Below are 24,665 nucleotides of genomic sequence, written 5' to 3'. Positions count from 1 at the left end.
CGCACCAGCACGTACCTTGAGATCCTCGGGCAGAGGTCTGTTGTCTGTTCCAGAGTCTCGACTGAAAACTAAAGGGGACAGAGCGTTTGCTGTCAGGGCCCCGAGGCTCTGGAACAGCCTGCCCGAGGAAATCAGGTCGGCTGAGTCAGTGAACTCTTTTAAGTCCCTTCTTAAAACATACTTTTATAGGAGAGCTTTTCCCGATCTTATTTGACTTTATTTTATCCCTTTTATTTTATTGTATTTTACTAATTTTATATTAAATTTTCATGCTCTTATCTTTTTTTGTATTATTCTTTACACTTGTTAAAGCACTTTGTAACTTGTTTTTGAAAAGTGCTCTACAAATAAGGATTATTATTATTATTATTATATTATTATTTGCATTGGGTTGAGCAGTGTTGTGACTGGCTGAATGAAACGATAACAAACGGTGGCTCTGAAGTGAAGACGCTGAAGCAACAGGTTGACCTGCTGAAACACTTTTCGTCTTTGTTTCTGTCCCTGTGTTGTTTTACAAATACTTGCTGTGAAAGTGTTAAAATCAAACGATGCACTTAGACACACACTTTTGATTGATATTTTTATGAAATCTACTGATCAGTTGAACAGAAATACAATTTATGAAACTTTACCATTTGTTGATTAAATGAGGTGAAACATGATGTGCGGTTGGAAGAGGTTTGAAGAACAGTCCTATCTTATAACCAACACAAAGTGAGACACAGCACAGCTGTTTGGAGTAAAGCAGCTGTCCTCCTGATCAATACTGATCACTCCTGAACTCCATCAGAGTGTCAAAATATATTTCAGACCCTAAATGTTCAAATTAGTTTCCTATTTTTTTTATCACATTATAGGAGAGAAGCACAGAGCCTGTGGTGAGGGATTCAGACCTCAGCACAAACCTCCACCACAGGCCTGTGACAGCAACATCTCTCTGCTGAACGAAACAACAAGCAACATGTCTAAACAGAAGTCACCACGCAACCCAGACGATCATGTTTTGAGGTTTTCCACAGTCAGCATGAAGAAAATGTACAAATACCTCTAATTTGTACGTAAGGACAGTACTTGAATAAATGTACTTATTTGTTGTCCACCACTGGGTAAGTGCTGTATAGATAAAGTAATAATAATAATAATAATAATAATAATAATATTATTATTATTATAAGTTTTGGTTTAACTTTTGAGCATAGACACAGAAAGTAGGAGTACTGAGAGGGCTGCAAACCCCCTAAAACCAGGTGAAGCTCTATTATGCTCTATTACATTACCAGTCTGTAAAGAAAAAACGTTAGCTTGCGGTTCTAGTTTTTAGCTGGCAGGTCTGTTGTGGATGCAGGCAGGTGGGGAGGAATTGTGGTACTTTTGCTGTGTTATATTACAGATGACGATGTGTGCTGGCTTGTCAAAATGCTCTCTCTCTCTCTTCATCTCCTGCAATTTTCATGCATTAGTTCCTGTTTTGACATCTATAAAGATTTGATTACATCTTTTCATGTGACAACACTGAAGAAATGACACTTTGCTACAATGTAAAGTAGTGAGTGTACAGCTTGTGTAACAGTGTAAATTTGCTGTCCTCTCAAAATAACACATCACACAGCCATTAATGTCCAAACCGCTGGCAACAACAGTGAGTACACCCCTAAGTGAAAATGGATTTTGGGCCCTATTAGCCATTTTCCCTCATACATTCAGTTTGATGTCACAATATAGACTGAACTTCTCTCAGCAGCTCAACTGTCACTGTCAGAGTCCCTGGGCTTGAAAAGGGCTCTTGCAACACTCATAATAGAGTAAGAAATGGTTTAACAACAGAGGCGACATCAGGCACACTTTGTAACATAGAGTGGTGCTTTATGAATACAGGTGGGGCCGTTGGGGCTACGTGGAGTCCTTTTGAAATGTAATTACTTTTTCTGTCTGGATGTTTTTATTGTTTTTAGATGTGGTACGAGTGAAACCTGGAGATGATGTCATTCTGGCATGTCAGACTGGTGAAGCCTCCATCAGAGCTGTAGAGTGGACCAGACCTGACCTGGAGCCACCAGAGTACATCCTCCTTTACAGTGATGGACACTCAGATCCAACCCACCAGCATCCATCCTTTGCAGACCGGGTGCAGCTGATGGACAGAGAGCTGAAGGACGGAGACGTGTCTTTAATTCTGAAGAACGTGAACAGCAACGACGCTGGAACATATGAGTGTCGAGTTGCAGCAGGTGATTCAAAATATAGAGCAAACATTAAGACTGAGCCAATCGAAATCATCCAGCTGGAGGTTTCAGGTGAGTTTGTGGAGGTCAGTGTGTCTGTGTGCCATGTTGTAGCTGCAGTTTATTCCATGTTGATTCTGAGAGTCAAACATGAGGAATATAGAAGATATAGAAGAGTAAATGGAGGCTGTTCCACTGTTCACTCATTTCCTGACTAATATGCACTTTGATCTTCAGGTTCCCATAATGGACACTACGGACTGGGAGCAGCTTTTGTTCTGGTTTGTTTAGCTGTTGGTTTGGCAGTTGGCTTGAAATATAAAACACACGGACAAGAAACCAGAACCTGATGAAGCAGTGAACGTCCTCTGACTTGTCACAGATCTCTTTCCACCACATGTTTCATGTATTCAATATGATTTTCATTTTTTCTTTGGGTCAGAGCACAGACCAAACCAGGAAGTCCAAGGTGTTGTCTGTAGACCTCAGAGACAGGATCGTATCGAGGCACAGATCTGGAGAATGGTACAGAAAAATTCCCGCAGTATTGAAGGTCCCAGTGAGCACAGTGGCTTCCATCGTCCGTAAAATGGAAGAAGTTTGGCACCACCAGGATTCTTTCTAGAGCTGGCCACCCGGCGAAACTGAGCAGTCGGGTGAGAAGGGCCTTAGTCAGGGAGGTGATCAAAAAGAGAGGAGAACCTTCCAGAAGAACAACTATCTCTGCAGCTCTCTACCAATCAGGCCTGTTTGCTAGAGTGGCCAGAAGGAAGCCACTCCTCAGTAAAAGGCACATGACAGCCCGCCTGGAGTTTGCCAACCGGCACCTGAAGGACTCTCAGACCACGAGAAACAAAATTTTCTGGTCTGAAGAAACCAAGTTTGAACTTTTTGGCCTGAATGGCAAGCGTCCAGGCACCGCTCATCACCTGGCCAATCCCATCCCTACAGTGAAGCATGGTGGTGGCAGCATCATGCTGTGGGGATGTTTTTCAGCAACAGGAACTGGGACACTAGTCAGGATTGAGGGAAGGATGAATGCAGCAATGTGCAGAGACATCCTTGACAAACCTGCTCCAGAGCGCCCTGGACCTCAGACTGGTGCAAAGATTTTCTTCCACCAGGACAATAACTCTAAGCACACAGCCAAGATAACAAAGGAGTGACTACAGGACAACTCTGTGAATGTCCTTGAGTGGCCCAGCCAGAGCCCAGACTTGACCCTGACCCAATATCTGGAGAGAATGAAAATGGCTGTGCACTGAAGCTCCCCATCCAACCTGATGGAGCTTGAGAGGTCCTGCAAAGAAGAAACTGCCCAAAATAGCTGTGCCAAGCTTGTAGCATCATACTCAAAATGACTTGAGGCTGTAATTGGTGCCAAAGGCGCTTCAAAAAAGTACTTTTGTTTTGTATTTTATTTTTAATACATTTGCAAAGATTTCAAACAAACTTCTTTTACGCTGTTATTATGGGCTATTGTTTGTAGAATATTGAGGAAAATACATTTCATCCATTTTGGAGTGAGGCTGTAACGTAACAAAATGTGGGAAAGATGAAGCGCTGTAAATATCCACAGACAGGAAGTCTTGTTTGGTACTACACTGTCTGCTGTTACCGTTTTCCTTCGCTGGGCTCAATAAACATGCTGTAAGTCTTCATGAGTCTCCTGGGACTTCTTCATCACACCTGACACCTAGCTCACTTTATTTCCATAACAAATTGACATCACGAAAATCCCAACAAAATACTTTTGACCAGTTTGATTTTAACTGTAGTTCTTTGTTCAAGTTGGGTGATCTCTCTCTCTCTCTCTCTCTCTCTCTCTCTGGTGCAGCTCTGGCTGAGTCGGACGCTGCCTCATTTGGCCCCACACAATAGCTTTAATTTCTAAACTCGTCTCACCAGTTTTTAACCTTGAGGCGTGGAGCTAACAGTGCAGACTTGTGAATACACACAGAAACACACATCCGTTAACGCTCCTTTGGGTTGTTTACATTGTATTTCTGACACTGGGTGACTGTTAGTGTTACAGGCATCAGAGCAAATTCACATTTTAATACTGTTGACTTCGTCCTTTCAGCTCCTCCACTTGAAGAGACTTTGAAACCACAATTTGGTCTGTTGATTATTTACTATAACATGGTGTTCCCCAGCCAGAGATACATTTACATTTCATAAAGTTAATACACCTAGTGAATGGCACTTTGTTCAAGAACTTGAAGCTGTGCCAATTCAAATACTGACTGAGAACAGTGGTGCATTTGTGTTCAGTATCATCTAATTACTATCTAATATCTTCAGTATTATCAACAGTGGGTTCTTTATCTGAACAGTGGCTGAAGGTGCTCTGCAGTTTGAGGCAAATGTATGATATCGGGCTATGTAAAAAATGTTTCATTTGAAAGAGAAGGTGGTATAGTTCAGATCTTACTTAAAAAGCGATACCTGAAGCTGCTCATGTTGGATCAGATGTGCGACCAGGCTGGGCCAGTTAAGCCTGGTCCCCACCTCCACCAGCTTTATAAACTTTGTCAAAAAATACTCTATTAACTTTCTATTATAGTCAATAAGTTTGCAGTCAAAAACTTCTCTGGAGACGGTCAAGAGTCGGTGCAAAAGAGTTTATTCCAATACAGGACAGATAAACCCATACAACATCCCAGCAGGCTGGAGGATGGAGTCAACCCTGTGGTCTGCAGACAGCCTTATATATCCCCTCTGGGCTGGAGGGCCCCCCTCCTTTCCTTATGGTGAACTTCTTTTCCTCTGCTGCCATGCTGCTTACACGTGTTGTTTTACAAATTAACACTTTTCCACGTTTTCCAGCTGTCATTCATTACTGTGTCGTTGACTTTCTATATTTTTACACTACTGGATAAGAAGTTCACCATTATATTCTTCTTATTAACTTCAATCTCACCCTATTTTTTTTAACGTTATACACAATGCTGTATCTTTCATTAATGATTGGTATCTTACAGTAATCTTGATGTTGTGCTGGCTATTTTCTGCTTTTCTGCTTATTATCTATCTGTCGCGTTTTCCAGAGTCGTCTTTTTTGTCATCCACTATCTGACACATTTTCACCAAGCCTCTGTTGGTTTTTCTGTCATCAAAAATTCCTTCAGCAAGTTCACTTAAAGTTCACACAGGCTGTAATAATCAGAGGTTGGAAGTTGACAGTCAAACCCTTGATCAGTAATTAAACATGTAGTCTTAATATCAGCAGACTAACACATCAACAATTCCTCATGTAATCATAACAACAGTAGATAACAGCAGACCTAAACATGCACTTGTCACAGCAGATGTTGAACACCTGCAGCCTCTCCTGCTGTCATAAATCTACAGTAGATAACAGATGAACAAGGCGTGCATAGTCCACAACCACAGTGAGCTTGTTTCTACAGTTCAGCACTTATATGTAAAGAATTAAACATCTAATTAAAAAGAAAATGATTAAGAGTGATTATTAAGGATAAAAAAATTATTAAGAATGATTAAGGATAATCACTGATGACTGTTTCTTGACTGATGTCTGTTTTTTGTCTGCACTGCTCCCCCTCTCTGTGTCCTAGACATGCCCCCAGCTGATCACGCTATTTTAACCATAACCTGACTTTGTGGAATAAGCTGCTGTCTTTTGTGCTGTGTGCCAGAGACAGGACATTCTTACTGGGACTGTATTGATGTGTGTTGTGACACAATTTTCACAAAGTCTGCTTCTCCATTTTCCTTTGCTGGTGTCTTGGTGATGTCTCACTGTGCTCCCACAGCACACGTGCTTGCTTACACACACACATGCTACTGCTGAGCCTGGGCAGTTAGACACAAAAAGGAGCACATACACAACACTCACCTGTCCTCCTGGATCCATCCTCATGTTATTATGTCATCATAACTGTGTATACTGTGACTTTCTGTTGTGACTCTATTCTGTACAGACATCTATTTCATTTGGGAGGGAGCGTCCTTGTTTGAATTGAGGGTTTAATGACAGAGGGTGCTGGATATTGGACTTTTTTTGGCCTCTTTATTCAAATGAAATTGGCAGTTCAATTTGCAAAGTGGCGACGTAATCCTCCATGTAGTTTGAATTATTTTAATGAAAAATTGTAGTAAAACAGCAAAGCCTATTGAGCCAAACTATGACTTTTGATATTGGGCTATAAAACTGAAATTGCCTTGACTTGACTCTCTTTGATGTTAAATTCTTGCATGATTTTAGGAAAAGTTATTTTCAGACTTCTTTTCATGCTGCCAGAACCTTCACCAATAAACAAGACAGAGCAGCCTGCATTTAGCATTTATGCATTAAAAATGTCTTAGCGTGTACTGGCCTGTTAAAAACCTGGGGGTACTTTCAGGGATATTATGTTAGTTTGAGATAAAACTATGTCTACATTGATCTAATTTTTAAAACACTACACAGCACTTTCAGGTTTTCATAAAGACGTCTGCCCTCACTGAGAGACCTGAACAAAAACAGATAAATCTTTCATTTTACATCCTCTTTACAAACCTGCATCACAACCAACATCTGGTGGAAATATGGGGGCAACAACTTCCTGACATCACTTCCTGTATCCATGAAGTGATGACTTTGACTGTTTATTTGAGGCTTCAGCAGTCTGAGTGACATACATCGAGTTAAATGCCTTTTATTACCAACCTCATTGTGTCCACAGACAGTGTGACCTTGTTGAACTGCAGGCAGGGTCAGTGGCTCAGAGAGGGACGATGTCCCCTTGATCTGTCTGATTCAGACTGATGAAGACTGTAAATGTTTGAACTTCAACCAGCCAGCATGTTGTTTTAATTAAAAATAGACTACTAGATGTTAAGACAGCAACTTATTAAGTAGCCCGAGCAACTAGCGTGGAGCTGCCAGTAGGTGGCGTAGTAACTGAACCAGATTGTTATTAGAAATTTCTTATGGCTTGCACATGTGACTAACACAGTTTTAATCCCATTGTGGGACACTTCACCATCAGATAAGCACATTATTATGAAAAAGGTGAAGGAGACCGTCTCACAGTGTTGTTTGTATTTATTTATGTAACCAGGCCCAATGGAGGACTCGGACCAAATTGATAATTAAGTAAAGGTCGACGACGCCACTTGGGGACGTTCACCCAATGAGTTAAAATGGGAAATTGTTATTACTAACCCTGGGATTCCCACTAGCACAGGCCATTCTTGTTAATGGGAGCAATTTTGACTCTTGTTAGTAAGGGCCATTTTGACTCTTGTTAGTGTGAAAGGGAAGGCAACAGGGGTTTAGCACTAGGACCCAGGTAAAGGGGCAGAGTCTATAAATAGGGGAGGGAAGATCACCTGGTCCTTTCTTTCTGCAGTCACACACCTGAGGGAGCAGCTGAGGCCAGCCTTTGTTTGGTGCTTGATTGGGTAGGCTTTATTTTTAAATAGGTTTTACTTTTAAAAAATAATGTGTAAAAATCTAAGGCTAATAATGCATGTCCAGAACTAGATCTTAGAATAATTTGTAGTTGATTTTATTAAAGACAAGTTGAAGAATTGTTAAAAACCTGTTATTTATTAGACTTCGTGGTGGTGAGGGTCCAAAGCTTGGAGTGATTGTTTAAACACATCAGCTAAAGCACAGGTATGTGTAAGATGGTTTTAAACAAGATTTTAGCCTTTTTTTATATGAATGTTACAGGAATATTTGAAAATATAGATCCCAGTCACCTGCATGCCTTCAACGACGGGAGGGGAATGTGTTTCTAAGTCAAACAAGGTATGATAATTGTTACATTTGCTTATGTTTCGTGAAATGTTTCTTTTAGTGTTTTTTTTTATCTTACTGTGTTTCTGTTTGTCTTGTTTCAAATAGAAGTTATTAGGAGAGCCAACCACTGTTTTTTTCTCACCGGTTAGTTTTATTGTGCTCACACTAGATCCTTGAATGGGCCATATTTTGTGTTTCTGGCTGTGTTAAAGGGGGAAACTGAAAGACAGAGTAACCATTTTGCATGGGTGTTTTGTGTAATTAGTGTGCAGCATGCAGATAGTGTTTTTCCATAGTATTTGGTTTAATTGGTTTGAGCGTGTGGGTTATTTCCTTATTTGTCTATCAGTTTGGTTATAATTTGTCGGTGCTCAATTCTGTTTCCCTGGTAATGCAGTCTAGTCCTGAATTGTGTTTCTTCTTTTGTTTTGATGTAACAAATAAAATTTACATTCCTACACTGATATAGTAGCCTCTGGTCCAGTTTGTTCTGGCATTTGTGTATGAAGTAGCATTTGGTTTACATTAGTAAGGGCCATTTTGACTCTTGTTAATGGGGGCCATTTTGACTCTTGTTAATGGGGGCCATTTTGACTCTTGTTAATGGGGGCCATTGTGACTCTTGTTAATGGGGGCCATTGTGACTCTTGTTAATGGGGGCCATTGTGACTCTTGTTTGTGAGGGCCATTGTGACTCTTGTTTGTGGGGGCCATTGTGACTCTTGTTTGTGGGGGCCATTGTGACTCTTGTTTGTGGGGGCCATTGTGACTCTTGTTTGTGGGGGCCATTGTGACTCTTGTTAGTGGGGGCCATTGTGACTCTTGTTAATGGGGGCCATTGTGACTCTTGTTAATGGGGGCCATTGTGACTCTTGTTAGTGAGGGCCATTTTGATGCTTCACTACCTCGATGCTGGCGGACAGATCAGATTCTGAATAATACCAAGTGACTCTTTTTTAATTAACAGATTAATTGGCTTTCTCCCACCATTTAAAGACATGCAGGGTGGGTTAATTTTTTGTTAAACTGTCCTTAGGTGTGAGTGTGAGTGGTTGTTTGTTTATGTGTGGCCCTGCGATGGACTGGCGACCTGTACCCCGCCTTTCCCCCAATGTCAGCTGGGATTGGCTCCATTACCTGGTCTGCACCGGTACACGCTGCCTCCAGAAAAAATCCCATGGTCCCAGCTGGTTAACGCTTCAGGATTATTAAACAAGAGAAATGCCTCTGCTCGTGTCTGGGAATGTTTTGGGTTTAGTCCCAGTGATAAAGGTGAACCAGCCAACACGGACGAAGCTGTGTGCACATCATCTCCGTTCACTCATGGGTCGTATCCACGGCAACAAGGGTCATCGGGTGCTCCAGCAATGCCAGCAATCCTTTCCTCCACACTGCTACTGCTGCCAAAAGTGAATGAATGATTACTTTGTGAGTTCGACCTGGACCTGGTGCTGCCTCCAGGAAATAGCCACATGGTCACACTGACAAAAAGCTCTCACCTTTGGTTTCTACATGTACTGCCACACATTTGAATGTTACCATATACAACCTTAAACAGTGTTACAAATCCACCCAGTACTTCTGGGTACACACCCCCTCAGTTCCCCTTCGAGGGAACTCGAACTGTGTCGGTGGCGGCTGAGGCTCAGGACGTAGAGCGGGTTGGCCGTTAATTGGAAGGTCGGCGGTTCAATCCCTGGCTCCCCCTGGTTGTGTGTCGAAGCGTCCTTGGGCAAGATACTGAACCCTGAATTGCCCCTGGTGGCGGTTATAAATGTTAGTTTCCGTTTGAGCACTTAGGCTCAGTGTATGACTGGTGATATGGAGATGAATGCAGATGTAGTGTAAAAGCGCTTTGAGTGGTTGAAAAGACTAGAAAGGCGCTATACAAGTACGGAGCATTTACATTTACTATGGGAACGCCTCTGGGCGTGGCAGGGCTGAAATCATGAATGAAACTACTCCAATCCTATTGGCGTTGCTAGAACGGTAGCGTGTGACGGTGTAACTGGAGGCGTATATAAGCACACCGGCACACCGGACACATTAGCTATTTTCTATTTAGCAGGCACTCTTGCATGTTTGAGACTACTCAGAAGAAAGCAACCACGAGAGGATCTAGTTACCTGGAAGGAGAAGCAGAGGAGATGGCTGCTTGTTTTTCCTACATCACGGCTGAGGACACTCATGCCCTGTGTGTTTCCTGTCTGGGGATGCCGTATGCCCAGGCAGCTCTCGAGGGGGCTGCTTGCGGCCATTGCGAGGCCCTGCCCCTGAGGGTGCTGAGGTCCCGTGCGGCTCTCTTTTCCGGAGACGGCTGGATGTGTTCTTTCTGTGGCTCGGGCCCGGCGGTCCCTGAGGCATCGCAGCGGCTTCGGTCATCGCACGACATCTCTGAGGGCATCGGGACTGCCGAGGTTTTTTGCCGTTCCTTGTCTGCTGGCTACGACTCCACTCTTCCCCTTTCGGGAGCCCGCTTTTCAGTTTCTCCCGCCCGAGGTGTGAGCCCTGAGAGGCTGCGGCTGTCCGGCTTTGAGGAGCTGGATGCGCTCAGCATTATGGAGGAGGAATACAGACACACAGGCTGCCAGTAAGCTGGATGAGCGCTTCCTGCGCGCCGGTCTCTGCCTTTTTTCCCAGATTTGCATGACGAGTTGTGCAAATCCTGGGACAAGCCCTTCTCAGCACGTCTGACTACTCCCCCACTCCAGGTTTACAGCGATGTCGCGGGGGTTAAGGGTTTCGGCTATGGCGATGCCCCGGGTTGAGGATGCTATGGCCAGCTATCTGAAGATCCAGGAGAGGGAGAAGACCTTCCTGCCCGACGCGCTGGTCACGACCTCTGGCCTGTTTGGCGAGGCGGTGGACGCCGTCGTCAGCAGGTTTCAGCATGCCAGGACGCAAGGGGAGGCGTTGCAGCAGTATCTCCCACACCGGTCTGGGTCCAGGATGGCGACAGCTGCAGAGAGACGGTCCCAGCCGTCGTCCAGCTCCTACCGCCAGAACCAGAGGCAGAGTGTCGCTTCTCGGGGTCCCCCTCAGCGCACCCGAGACTCGAGGCGGCGCTCTCGCCCACAGCCCCCCAAGACAACGGCTCTGAGGACCGTTCTTCAGTCTCGCCGGGGTCGGTGGAAGAGGTCCTGAGCCTTGCCAACATTTCCCCATGGGTCCTACGCAGAGTCGTGGATGGCTACAGGCTGTAGTTCCGGGTCCGCCCCCCCAGATTCAACGGGGTGGTCTGGACTGCGGTGCACTCGGAGCAGAGCCAGGTGTTCGGACAAGAAGATTGCTCTCTGCTGGAGAAAGGGGCCATAGAACTCATTTCCCCGCCAGTCAGGGAGTCTGGGTTCTACAGCCGGTACTTCATAGTTCATACTATACTTCATAGTAAAAGGACAGAGGATTGCGTCCGATTTTAGATCTGCGGTCCCTGAACCAATCTCTCTCTCAAGAGCTGTATTAGCAACCAGTTACTAGACTATGTTAGGACTTAGTCAGTACAACACAAATTAAACAGTCATTTCGTGCCAATACCTATATACACACCCTACACAATAACCTTTAAATCACACACTGGATTAATACATCAAAGCTAAATGGCTCTTCGTCAATACATAGCTAAACTACTTACAACAATAAACATGTACATTTCACTCCCACAACATCCAAACATACACACCTGGTTCCGCTTCCCAAGGGTGTTAGGGGGTTAGTGAAGCCTAGTGGCAGAAACTATACTGCCTACTGGTGGACGCCACTGGTACCTGCGTGGAGCGATATGTTCATGTCTACACCATAATCCCAATAAAACATCTTTTATAAATACAAAAATACATTCACAATCATTAAAATCAAGACCTCTTAAATGACTCCAAGCGGACAGTTACACAGACGTTAACTCTGCATCACCACAGTGAAGGTGGGATCTCCTAGAGATGGTGATGTAAGTATCCAGAGAGCTGATTGGTCAGTAGACGGTGCTTTATGGAGTTGATCGCTTATCTGGGGTGAGTTCAATCTCAAAACGTTTTGCAACGTTTTCAGATTGAACGGCATGTTTCCTTGAAACGTTGCGCAGCGTTCTGCAACGGGCTTCGGGGTATGTTTTCTCCCATTTGGTGGGCGTGTCTCAGGTGTTACCCAATCAGCGGCGACAAGTTTGTAAACACAACGGTGTTAAAAAGGCAGGAAAATGCAGTGTACTTGCGTACACAAAAGGGTGTTCAGGGGACCAACGTTTACGTTGAAAAAAACGTTTTGCTACGTTTTGTCTGCACTAAACTTGCCCCCTGGAACATAACAATAACCATTACTATGGCGATCTACCCCGGTGCAAAGTGAACCATAGTCGTGGTGCTGAAAACATCTCGGGTTACGTATGTAACCCCGGTTCACTGAGAAGGGAAACGAGACACTGCGTCGGTTACGACACTATGAGAACGTGTCTCCCCCCCAGACAGAGACGCCGGGTTCTAAACCGGTCTCTGAGGAGATTCAGGTTCAAGATGCTCACCATCCCCGCCATCGTGACGCACATCCAATCCGAGGATTGGTTCGTCACGATAGATCTAAAGGACGCCTATTTCCACGTCTCCATCCGTCCTTCTCACAGGAAGTTCCTGAGGTTCGCCTTCGGGGGTGTGGCTTACCAGTATCGGGTTCTTCCATTTGGCCTGGCACTTTCCCCTCGCACATTCACCAAGTGTATGGATGCAGCACTGGCCCCGCTGTATCCATAAACATGGCATTTCTTTTCATATTTATGCTGATGACACACAAATATACTTGCCCGTCAGATCCACAGACCCTGGAATGCTGAGTTCACTTAACAACTGCCTTTGTGAAGTTAAAAAATGGACCCAAGGTTCCCACTTCCCACATCTGGCGGTGGTTCTTGGGGCGTTGGCTGAGGCCCCCTTCGAACCCCTGGAGTCAGCTGAGGCTAAGCACTTGACCCTCAAGATGGCCTTTCTCCTTGCTATCACCTCTCTGAGGAGGGTGGGGGATCTCCAAGCGCTTTCGGTTTCCCCGCAAAGCCTGGAGTTTGCCCCGGGGAATATTAGGGCTATCCTGCACCCTCGTCCAGGATACATCCCTAAAGTGCCTTCTTGTGCGGCAGGGTCCACAGTGCTGCAGGCATTTCATCCTCCACCTCATGTGACGGTGGAGGATGGGAAACTTCATCTGCTCTGCCCTGTCAGAGCACTGAGTATTTACACTCTGAGGTCCTCCCGTTGGAGGAAAGCTGACCAGCTGCTAGTGTGTTTTGGGTCTCCCAGGGCTGGGCTCCCTGCATCCAATCTGCGCGGTTTGCCTTCACCTGTGGCTGTGAGGGCTCATTCTACCAGAGGCATGGCGGCCTCTCAAGCCCTCCTTTCCGGGGCCTCTTTGCACGATGTCTTGACCTTCCTTCGGCACCTGGCACTCGTGCGCTCTCCTCTTAGTCGTGCCACTTTATTGCACACTGGGGTAGGCGGGGTTTTCGGCACGGTTTAGTGGGTATCTCGTTTCCATAGTGTCGGAACCGACGCAGTTCGAGTTCCCTCGAAGGGGAACGTCTCGGGTTACGTATGTAACTCTGGTTCCCCGAGAAGGGGAACGAGACACTGCGTCGGCCCGCCGCACCTCTCTCCCCGCCTGTAGCGCCTGCTTCATAGTTTAAGCTAATGATGAGTGTGTACAGGCGTGCTTTATACTCCTCCGGTTATTCCGTCACACCTTACCGTTCTAGCATCAAACCAATAGGATTGAAGTGATTTCATGCACGTTCAGACCTGCTACGCCTAGAGGCGTTCCCATAGTGTCGTAACCAACGCAGTTCGAGTTCCCTTGAAGGGGAACTCAGGGTTAATCTCAAAGTTACCTCGATAAACTCAAATCCTGCTTCGTGGTACAGGCCCCAAACCAACAATACTCTATTTTTCTCTGTAGAAAGGACAAACACAGACTCACACAGCGCAAATGCAGTGGGGACGTTTTCCTTTTGACAGTGAGTAACATCCATCACCTCTGTTGTTGTTGTCCTCACCATTCTGTGAGCTTTGCATCGGCCGGCCGGTCAGCTGCAATAAAAACTCTTGACCACCTGGCTGGTTCGGCCTGAAATGGACCAGCCGTTGGGGAATAATCCCGAACACCTCGATGGCCAGTCCACCACTGGAGGAGGGATCCCAGCATAACTGCACCATTATGGCCGTGCAGTGAAGCTTCCTCTGATTTTTATGTTATTCTTTTAGATATTTCGGCATTTTCTCAGAAATGACTTTATACAAAGAAAGTCTTATTGTCAGAAATGTATGTTAAGCCAGAGTTTTACAAACTGGGAGATTCACCTTTTCAGGCGGGCACAGAGGTGCAGGTGGGGGTGAGGAGGGAGAGAGATGAGGGTTCAGGGCTTAGACTTCATGAGGTTGCTCGGACTACAGCCGCTGCCCCATTCATGTTGAAAAGAGCAGTTGAGGTGGTTCAGGTATCTGATCAGGATCCTGCTGGAACCTGTAGAGGTTTTCCAGGCACGTATAAATGATAGGAGATTCGGGGTAGAACCAGGACACTGAGGGACACTGCATGTCTCTTATATGGTGTGGGAAGACTTTGGGATCCCCAGGAGAAGCTGGGAGGCGTTGCTCGGGAGTAATGCACACAAATTAATTAAACTTGATGCTCTTTCAGCATAAACACATGCGTCTGTTCCAGGAGGAGTTGTTGTTATTAGTTGAAACCTTTCACACCAGAATTGATCAGGTTTTCTTCCCTCATCACTGTATCTCACTGTCCTCTGTGCAACACTCTCAGTACTGAAAGGGGAAACTTGATGTTGCATCATTTTACAGTGCAAATGCATTTGGTAAATATATAACAAGACTCAAATCAGATGGGCTATGAACCAGAGTTTAGTTGCACAGTGAACACTCGTTACTCGGTCCTGCAGGACATCTGTGTCACTGCAACAACAAAAACAGAAGTAAGAGAGAAACCCAGGAAGGTTTTATTTAAACAATGAAATCTTCAGAGAGAAACTCCACAGAGGAACTTTACAGCCTTGTGTTTAATGAATCTGTCCCTCAGAGATCTCAGATCAGCCCGCCTTCATGTTAATCATTTCCTGCATGTGAACACTTTGTGTAGGGGCCCCGTGTCTCCTGATGATCTGTTGTGTGCATGAAGAAACAAAAGGCTATTTCTTAAATGAAGGAGAGAAAACCAAACAGTCACTTCCCTCCCCTACAAAGAAGGAGGAGAGTTTAACTGGACTGACTGAGTGGTGGTGCAATGGGACGGACATCTTTTCTGCTCTGTAAGTACAATCCGCTAAAACTGAAATAACTTTAAACTGTTATTATTCACCCGTTAGACTTTATTGATCACCACAGGGAAAAGTAGCAATAAACTGGAGCCTAAAGAGACAAAGATGCAGCAAACGGACTAATGTGGTGATCAAACAGTTATTCATTGTTCAACAGTTTAAATAACTTTCACATCATTTTAGAATTTACCTGAAAAGAAGAAATGAATAATGATAATGAATGGTCTGTTTCCCTGAGCTAACTACTTCAAACCAACTGCGTGTTAGCAACCACATGGTGCTGATTAGTTGAGCTACCCAACAAAGTGTCAAGCTTTTACTGTTAAACATCTCGTAATTTAACTAAAAATGTGACTTATCCCCTCCAGCCTCTCTAACTGTGAGTCCCAGCAGCTCTCAGCTGTTTGAAAGAGAGTCTGTCTCTCTGAGCTGTGAGGAGGACGACAGCTCTGCTGGATGGACGCTGAGGAGGAACACAACCAGAGAAACCAGGACTTCCTGTTACATCAGCTACATTTACCTATTGGACAGTGGAGTTTACTGGTGTGAGTCCAGAGAGGGAGCAAACAGTAACACCATCAACATCACTGTCACTGGTAAGATCAGACTGTGGAGTTAGTGTTGATGAAGCTGTGTGTAAATGATGAAATGCTGTAGTTTGTCTCTGTGTTTAGGTGGACCAGTGATCCTGCAGAGTCCTGTCCTCCCTGTGATGGAGGGACATGATGTCACTCTGCACTGTAAAACAAAGACCCCTACCTCCAACCTCCAAGCTGGTTTCTATAAAGATGGCTCCCTCATCAGGACTGAGCCTACAGGTCACATGACCATCCACCATGTTAACAAGTCTGATGAAGGCCTCTACAAGTGTAACATCAGCGGTCGTGGAGAGTCTCCATCCAGCTGGATCTCTGTCACAGGTGAGGAGCTCAAAGATAATTCTCAAACTGACCTTGTTTTGTTTTCTACATTGAGTTCAGCAGGTTTCAGGACAGCAGAGATGATTCATGATGTGACAACATTTCTAACTTTGCAATCTACAAAGAAACAAGAGGGAAATCTGTCCGAGTTCAACTCATCGTTTGATTTGTGGTCCTTTTAACTCTAAAACAGACAAAAAGTAAATTATGAATTTACTTTTGTGTCTTTCTGTTAGCATGTTGTTAAATAAATTATATATAAATTTTATTTTCTGGGCCTTTTAATTATAAATTCTTGTTCATTTCAGTGAAACCCACCACTACAGGTCCTCCTTCAAGCACCCCCTATTCTCCTGGTTCCTCCTCCTCTTCCTCTCTGTGGTCTGCTGTTCTATCTTTCTCTGGTTCTACTGGTTCTTCTGGTTCTACTGGTGAGACGATGCCTCCATAAGAAACCTAAAGGTTAGTCACAGACTCCATGTGCTGCAGTTCACATTTAAACTGTCTCTTTAAGTCAGACCATCTAGATTCTCATAAATTACATTGCTGTTGTTAATAAAACAATCTTACCACAGGGTCCATTTAGTGAGCAGTGGAGCTTTTGATCAAATCACATGATCTTCCCTGATTTAAATTTCTGCTCCTTTTGGTTCATTCAGCTGCTGAAATAGAATTTGGAGATGAAGACATCACAGATGACATCACTGATCTACAGCAGCCAATCAGACGCAGCAGAGGTAAACAATGTTTTATTGATTCTGTTCTTCAGGAACAGTGACTGTGTGTGTGTTCTTGTTCTCATGTCTTTGTGAGGACCAAGTTGAGTTTTAGACCTTGTGAGGACATTTTCCTGAAATGAGGAGATGATGATGATATAAATGTCCATCCCCAGTCTCCGTGCCCTCTCCTCCCCGTCTGCCAGCCTCCCTCAAGCCTCCAGCCTAAGCGCCTTCTGCTCCTCCAGCTACTCGGTTCCCCGGGTCCTCGTCTGCCTCTCCCCCTCTTTCCACCCGTCCCCTCCTCGACCCCCTTTTTTCCTCAATAAACCTCTTTTTTCAAACCCTCAGCGTTGCGTTTGGGTCCGTTCTGTCTCCCATCATTATAGTTTTTACTCTGCAATGAATCTGCTGACAGAAGCTAACAGCTTTTTGGTCGTCCAGTTTACTGTTTTTTAAAAATACTTGAATGATGAAACATGAATTATTATAAATGTGCAGATTTACAGATATTTGTACATTCTGCTCACATGCAATACATGTGTACAGTTTACTGTTGGGTTTCACTAAAACATTACTGATCTGTTTGTTTAAATGTAAATTATAGTTTTATTAAGTGCTTAAATGATTTTAAATTAAAGAGAAGATGGGCTCAGCAGACGAAATATACTTGGTTGTGTGCCTGCATCTAAATCACAGCAGCAACTTCCTCCTGTTGATTACAGTGAACTGAGGTGTGACGCTGGTGTCGTTTCTCATAGTGTGATCTGTTTAAGCTGATGGTGATGTGTTTGTATTTTTGTGCTGAAATGTGTGAACTGGTTTTGTTGTCGTCTAGTTCCCTGTTTCAGATAAACACCCTCCAGTTATATTTGGTCTTTCACCTTTCACAGTGTTAAGAAGAAGAAAACTGTCCAAACCTGCGGCCGTTTATAAAGTCTATAATAAAACTTATGATTCTACATGAAAATTAATGAAATTATTGTGAGCAGTAGTAGTAGCAGCAGTAGCAGTAAATATAATAACAGCACTTTTCACAGCTAGAGGAGAATTGTTGTATCATTTTTGACATTTCTGCTCTTTTAACCAGTGTTTCCCCTGTATGCATTCATGAGTGACGACCGCTGCTACTAAGATTTCACACAATCATTAAACTATGTGCTACAAATGTTTTCACTCGCACACTGTGCGAGCACATCAGCACTCGATACTCAGCTCGCTTCCTCGCTTCGTTCTATGCAGAACATACGTGACAGATGATATAAGAGCAGTGTGACTCTGAATCAGGAGGTGCGTAGCAAGTGTTTGTTTGTCCGAGCGGCAGAAAGTGACAGTGAACGTGAGCGGAGGAAAATATTCTGGGAGTCAGTGTACTGTTACAGTGTTAGCTTCTCAAGACCAAGAAAAGTCTGTTGTTTCCCACCTGCTGGAAAAGTGAAGCCGTTAGCATTAAGTTGGTTCCCCTCAACATTAGATCAATTTATAGAAAGTAACTGGAACCTGTATTTTATTACTGCCTACTTGTCCAATGTTGAGAACATCAGGTACAAACTTAGACTAAACTGACGTAGCCTGCAGCTCTGTCCTGTACAGACTGATTCAATTATTTTTCAGTCTGAAAAAGTGGTTTTGGAAAAGAAAGGATGGAGGTGACTGGAGGAGCTGAGGTTAGTAAAGCTAATTAGTGATGCAAAGTAGTCCTTTCAAGCTAATGAGGAGGCGTTTATTTTTGGATTTGAATATGCAAATTTAATGCACCTCAGAAGGGAGGTTTCTCACGTTACCTATTTCTTTTATTAATGTCTACAGATAAATGTCAGAAGCTGTAAAATGAAGAGACGAAAGGCAAACATGAACAGTCGTATCTATAATGAGGTCACATTAACAGGGTTTTCCTGCCATTAAGGCTTAGTGGTGATGTCCAAAACATGCTGTGCCATCAATGTAAAATCATTGTGGAACAACAGAACCAACCAAATTACTTTCCCCAGATCTAAAGGTTGTAGTTCCTCCAGTAGACTGATCTTTGGGTGTTGGTTATTTATTATCTGCTCTAGCTTTTCCAACTCTTTTTTCAGAGATATGGTGAAAATAATGGCCCAATATGTTGTGAAATTACATATTTTTCATTGGAAAACATAAAATATTCCTCCCCCCAAAACCCTCCGACCAACACCAAAACATTAATCGAAAGCTCACACAAGCACACAAAACACTGCAGTTTTAAGCTATTCTAAGGTGCATCGCATGCTCAAGGACACGACAGCAATGTTGCTGAGACGTTGTGTTGGGGTTTTAAGTTGGGATTTCAAGCAAAAGTTTTGCTTCACGTCCGCTGCTACAACAGTTTATTTCTTTTGTGAAGTGTGACTACTTCTTTCTGTTAAGCCAGTGTTTTTAAAATGTGATATGTGTTTGCTGTTAAATGATTGTAACTGTTATCTCTGCAACACAGATGTGAACAAAATGCATGGTTTAGTCTCAAACACAAGGAATAAAATGTTACACCACATAGTCTGTGTTAGTTGTAACATACACCGGGATGACGGACATGTGGCTCTCCTAGAGTGCAGGCATCATGGGCCCTCAGAGAAGCCTACAGGTCTTACACTAACATCTGAACATACTGATAAAACAACAAACATTATGTATGTGTGTGTCATACTGAAATTCAAAGAAAACACATTCAATTCGATTTTCAATTCAATTTTATTTATATAGCGCCAAATCACAACAACAGTTATCTCACAGCGCTTTTCATAAAAGAGCAGGTCTAGACCGTGACTCTAATGTTATTTACAGAAACCCAACAGTTCCCACCAAGAGCAAGCACTAGGCGACAGAGGCAAGGAACCATATAAATAATATTTATAAATACAGAGACATATCTAAACATTTTCATTGTTGTTACAACTATCCCCGACTGTTGTAGCCATGAACTACCTTACCGTACAGCTAAAACATTAGCACTAACGACTTACATGAAAGATTTCTACCTGATTTAAGTTTGATGAGTTTAACTAAAAAGCAGCCCAAAAATAAATGAATTTTAAAAAAAAGGTTAGTTCTCATGTCAAAATGTTTTTTTCCTTCTAAAGTTGTCAGCATTGTTGGGCAGTAGCGTCGCTAAAAGTAGCGCTGTTACTAGTTTAACTACATTTCTCAGTAGCTTGGTGGTAGCGTCGCTATTTTCTGAATCAAATTGCTTTTCAGTAACGAAGCTCTTTTATTGACAGAGTAGCGCGGTAGCTTCCACACACGCTACATTTCCCAAGCATTTCTGAAGGATCAGTGAGTGATGCCACCGCCACAAGGACCTGTATGTGCAGCCTGCAGAAGCGCGGTGACATCACGTACCGATCCTTGGGCTGATGTCAGCCACTTTGCTGCAGGGGAATAAAGACGCGCGACTGAGTTTACTTTCTATTACGATAAGTTATTGTAACACCTCTTGTGAGAAGGATCAGGGTCCAGCCTGGACAGCTCTTCCTCTAGTGACGAGGAAACTTTGACATGTAGTGGCAGAAACTTGGTTCCATGAGATGAGATCTCTCTCTCTCTCTTTCTCTAAGGCCTATTGCCATGAATCTTTAGGTTGCAATGTTGCCAGAGCACAAATTCACATATAAATTCATAAACAATGAAATTACATTATAAAAACCAAAGAAAAAGGAATAAAACCACAATATAGGCCTATGTTACATTAAAAATATGTTTTGCTTTTTGACAAACAGTAGAATTTTTCAAAGGAACAATTATTAAAATAAACAATTTTAGTGATAATAATATGATAATTAAGTAACTGTACACAAATTAATTAACATTACCATTAATTAACATTAATGGATCTCAGTTTGTTGCATGAAGAAATATATTTATCTGCTATGATATGGCAGTAAGTAGGAGAGTTTCTGTGTGTCTGATTTAGCTCTCGCACACTGTTTGGAGCAGGTTTTTAGTCTTTCTTCTACTGCGACTGTGGAATGAAGTTAGTTCAATATAAACTAAGCCTATTTTGTGTGTGTGTGTGTATATAGTATATTAACGTAACGAGTAACGTAACTAGTTACTTTTATTACCCAGTAATAAGTAACATTATTAGTTTTTTAAGGAGTAATAAGTAACTAGTAACTTATTCCAGGTTTTGAGTATCGTCCCAACACTGGTGCTGCCACAGGGTGATACTTTTCGCCATGTGCAATAAGGACTAAACTGAGCATGTGCAGAGTGAATCAGGTGATTTGTAACTTGTTCCTGATCGGAGAAATTTAACGTGTTACAACTGACCCGTGTCTCAACCATCCCCGGTCTCCCCAACCTGAAGTAATGTAATTTGTATCTGTTTTATTTTCCAGAGTTTTATTCAGTTGCAGTCTACTCAGCAGTGAGAAAAGCAGGAGACGTCAGTTATGGACAATTAGCCGTCAGACCACACGGGACAAGAGGTACAGCTGTTCTTTAGTTATTAACTTTGGACAGAGCTGGGCTAGCTGTTTCCCCCTGCTTCCAGTCTTTATGCTAAGCTAAGCTAACTACAACCTGACTCAGATCAAGCTTCTCATCTCCCAGAGAGAAAGAGAGTGTTTCCAAAACATTAAAGAGATGTTTGTAATAGGAAGTTCAGACGGACCAGTCAGGACAAGGCTCAGGAGCGTCATTCACATCTATTAGCAAGTGATTTTCATGATTTTAAATATTGACATATTTTGTATAAATCAGCAAATTCACTTTTTAGGGAAGGTTCCCCCAAAATGGTTATGAATTATGGTATGTCGATCACCTTGGAAACAGACGATACACTGACATTAGTGCTGAAATATATTCACGTAACACGTAACCAGACTGTTAAGACAAACTAATATCTAATATCTAAAGGGATATTCGTGGACACACATTGCCATGGCTACCGTAGGGGACAGCCAGGACCGTGACAGTGACACAGGAAACAATAAACACAACTTGTCGTTAAAAAAAACTTACAGCTTGAGTGAATTTACTTCCTGTGGTTTAAAGTGAATCATGTCTTATTATATGTGCTCTTGTTCAACAGGAAGTTGTAGCCAAAAAAAGGACGCAAGAGGATTTGGCAAAGAAACACAGATGTTGGAGGAAACATTGAGAAAAATAACGATTGAAGATTGTTGCAGTTAAAGGTTAAAGCACATGTATCTCATTCAACATGTAAGAATTATCGTAACATTGTCTACTGTATGTAATTCAGATTTGTGTTGATGGGAAGGGTTGTTCTGTTTATCTGCAAGAGTCGAGGAACAGAGAGCAGAGGTGGAAGTAAAAGTTCTGTTACAGTGATTAAAGTAAACTTACTTAAGTAAAAGTAAAAAGTAGGTCATTTAAAATTTACTCAGAGTAAAGGTAACTTAATTATTTTTTTAATCTCCTAAAATGACTTATTTATACTGATTTAATATCTTATTTATAGGCCTTCTTATACCTATGTATACCTCATATGAGTCTTTTGCGATTTGATGAGGGCACAAAGAGATCTGTTCGTTTGACAGATCCTTTGCTAAAGCAATGGCGCAAAACAATGTTAGAGACCTTTGAGAAGTTTAGTGAATGTTTTTGCGTCATCATGAAACTGTACACATACAAGGAAATTGACTCTGGATACAATGCTCATGATGTGCTTACTCATACAATAACACAATAATACAGTAGTAAAATCAAACACAGGCTACAGTGTAGACAACACATAAATACACACTATGAACAAAACAGACAGATTAAGACAATAGTGCAATAGTGCCATGAGCAGAGTGCACAGGATGCAGGAGTAAATTACTATTATTATGTACACGTCGGAGGTGGATGTGATATACAGGTGCACATGATACATGTACAGTGTGATGAGTGCAAACAATGCTGGAATAAATAAGCATTATGTGCAGTGGTATGAACTTGAATTGTATTTGGTATACAGTGTATACAATATACAATATTAACAGTATGAACAGCTCCGAAATAGAGAATTCAAACAGGTGGTCATTTTAATGTGACTTCATAGGCATTAGCATATTCTTTTATTAACATAGGCCTAAGCATAATTAGCTAGTTACCAGCAGGTTGGTAGTGCCAACCAACATTACGATGTCATGCACCACTTTCTTTTTGGCTAATTTGAGCAAATCCTCTTACCAAACTATGAAAATGACTTTGACCAAGTACCCGTGATATCAGCAGGGTGCAAACTACGGGGGAGCTTAGCTCCTCTTAGTGACCGATGACATGCTATTTTTGCCATTTGTTTCAAAATCTTCCGTGTCATCATGGGTCATGTGTAAAATGAGGATTGTTTGGCTTCATCCAGCCAGAGGGAATAATCACCGACAGTCCACAACTTTAATTTATTGTATTTTTCTGTGAATTATGATTTTATGTACAGCGCTTTGAAAAGCTGCTTTTAAAGGCGCTCTATAAAATAAAGTTGATGATTATTATTATATATTAGTGCTGGGCAATGATTATCTTGAGATTCAGATTAATCGCAGTTACATGCAGAATTGAATAATGAATTCTTTTGATTTAATTGTACTGCTATATACACAAAAGTGCAATAACATGTGGTTTGCAAACACTTTAAACAAATGAGGTGCTTTTAACCAGCAGTATTCCCTTTACACAATAAAATATTTCTTGTAAAGCTCAACTTAAACATTAATGTAATCAAATTAAATATTAAACCAAAGCTGTTTGCCACTGCCAGGGAATTGCCAGTTTTCTTGGGATTTTTTCTGAGCAGGTATCAGAAGAAACATTTAACTTTTATCAGGGAGCAGCAGAAACAAAGTCTGTGTTCATTAGGAAGTGTCACATGACAGCTCCTACTGTGGAGCAGGAATGAACGACTCGTTCAGCGCTCACATGGGTCCTCAGTCTTTCGTTCACTCGGCAGGCTGAGTGACTGCCAGCACCGGATAATGAGAGGCAGGTCGACTGTCGGTAACAGTCACTGGACTGACATTATATAGCTATTTTGTTAATTATGTGACATTTTATAAAGCATAACGTTATTACTGCGCAGAAATGTTGTGCTAACTTATAGTTTTAACACAGCTGCACCATAACTTTAGTCCTGCTAGTGTTTACAGCTAAATGCTGACGAGAGTTGTTCTGGGTCCACTTCAGAGCCGAATTACCTCCGAGATCGTCTCCTCTCCAAAACAAACAGACCCGGTCATTAAAACATTAAAACACAGCCACGTAGCAACGTTAGCGTTAGCTCTGTAAACAGCTAACAGCTGATCCGGGTCCGCCAGAGAACGCAAAGTAACTTTTCCTTTTTATTTACCAACAGAGCCGTGCTGTTGTTTCACAGCTCCTGACTGGTGAACAACCTGCAGTGTTTGAGAGCGATGTGCTCATGTGTGTTTCTCTGTCTGCAGAATCAGGACCTGATGTGGCCCATTCTGCGTCCAGACCTGCCAAACTGCTGCATTTATATAATGTGTTAATATTTCTCTGTTCCTTTCTCTGTGCTGGAGTTATTTAAGAACTTGGTGGCTTGATCCAGATTATTATTAAATTGGTTGAATTTTAATAAGAGTGTGTTTATTCATATAGTGTATCAATCAATATATTTACTGCAAATCTGATATTAATATTTTACTCAGGGATAGGGACGTTAGGCTGCTGTATGAATGAGCACTTCAGAGATAATGATAGTAATTATATACATAAGCCTTTATGTGGCTGGTCTGGTTGTTTACTACTCAGGAAAGATTG

General features: G+C 42.6%; 1 protein-coding gene and 2 long non-coding RNA genes across 3 annotated transcripts in view; 2 read left to right on the top strand and 1 right to left on the bottom strand.

The window, feature by feature from the left end:
- Positions 1 to 24,665, bottom strand: part of LOC123980885 (zinc finger protein 208-like) — an 808,576-nt gene that overhangs the window by 562,197 nt on the left and 221,714 nt on the right. The gene's annotated exons all lie outside the window — the stretch shown is intronic.
- On the top strand, positions 16,166 to 17,219 carry LOC123980957. The gene is made up of 4 exons (XR_006827615.1): positions 16,166 to 16,206; positions 16,515 to 16,668; positions 16,866 to 16,943; positions 17,099 to 17,219. It is a non-coding gene; the product is annotated as an uncharacterized LOC123980957 (long non-coding RNA).
- LOC123980954 overlaps positions 21,274 to 24,665 on the top strand; it is a 9,542-nt gene continuing 6,150 nt past the window's right edge. The window contains exons 1-2 of the long non-coding RNA XR_006827611.1: positions 21,274 to 21,367; positions 21,973 to 22,103. This is a non-coding gene — a long non-coding RNA (uncharacterized LOC123980954). The remainder of the gene's footprint in view (positions 21,368 to 21,972; positions 22,104 to 24,665) is intronic.

The sequence above is a fragment of the Micropterus dolomieu genome, linkage group LG12 (assembly GCF_021292245.1).
Source record: "Micropterus dolomieu isolate WLL.071019.BEF.003 ecotype Adirondacks linkage group LG12, ASM2129224v1, whole genome shotgun sequence".
Lineage (NCBI taxonomy): Eukaryota > Metazoa > Chordata > Actinopteri > Centrarchiformes > Centrarchidae > Micropterus > Micropterus dolomieu.
Note: the sequence above shows the minus strand (reverse complement) of the source record. Positions and strands in the feature narration are given on the sequence as shown.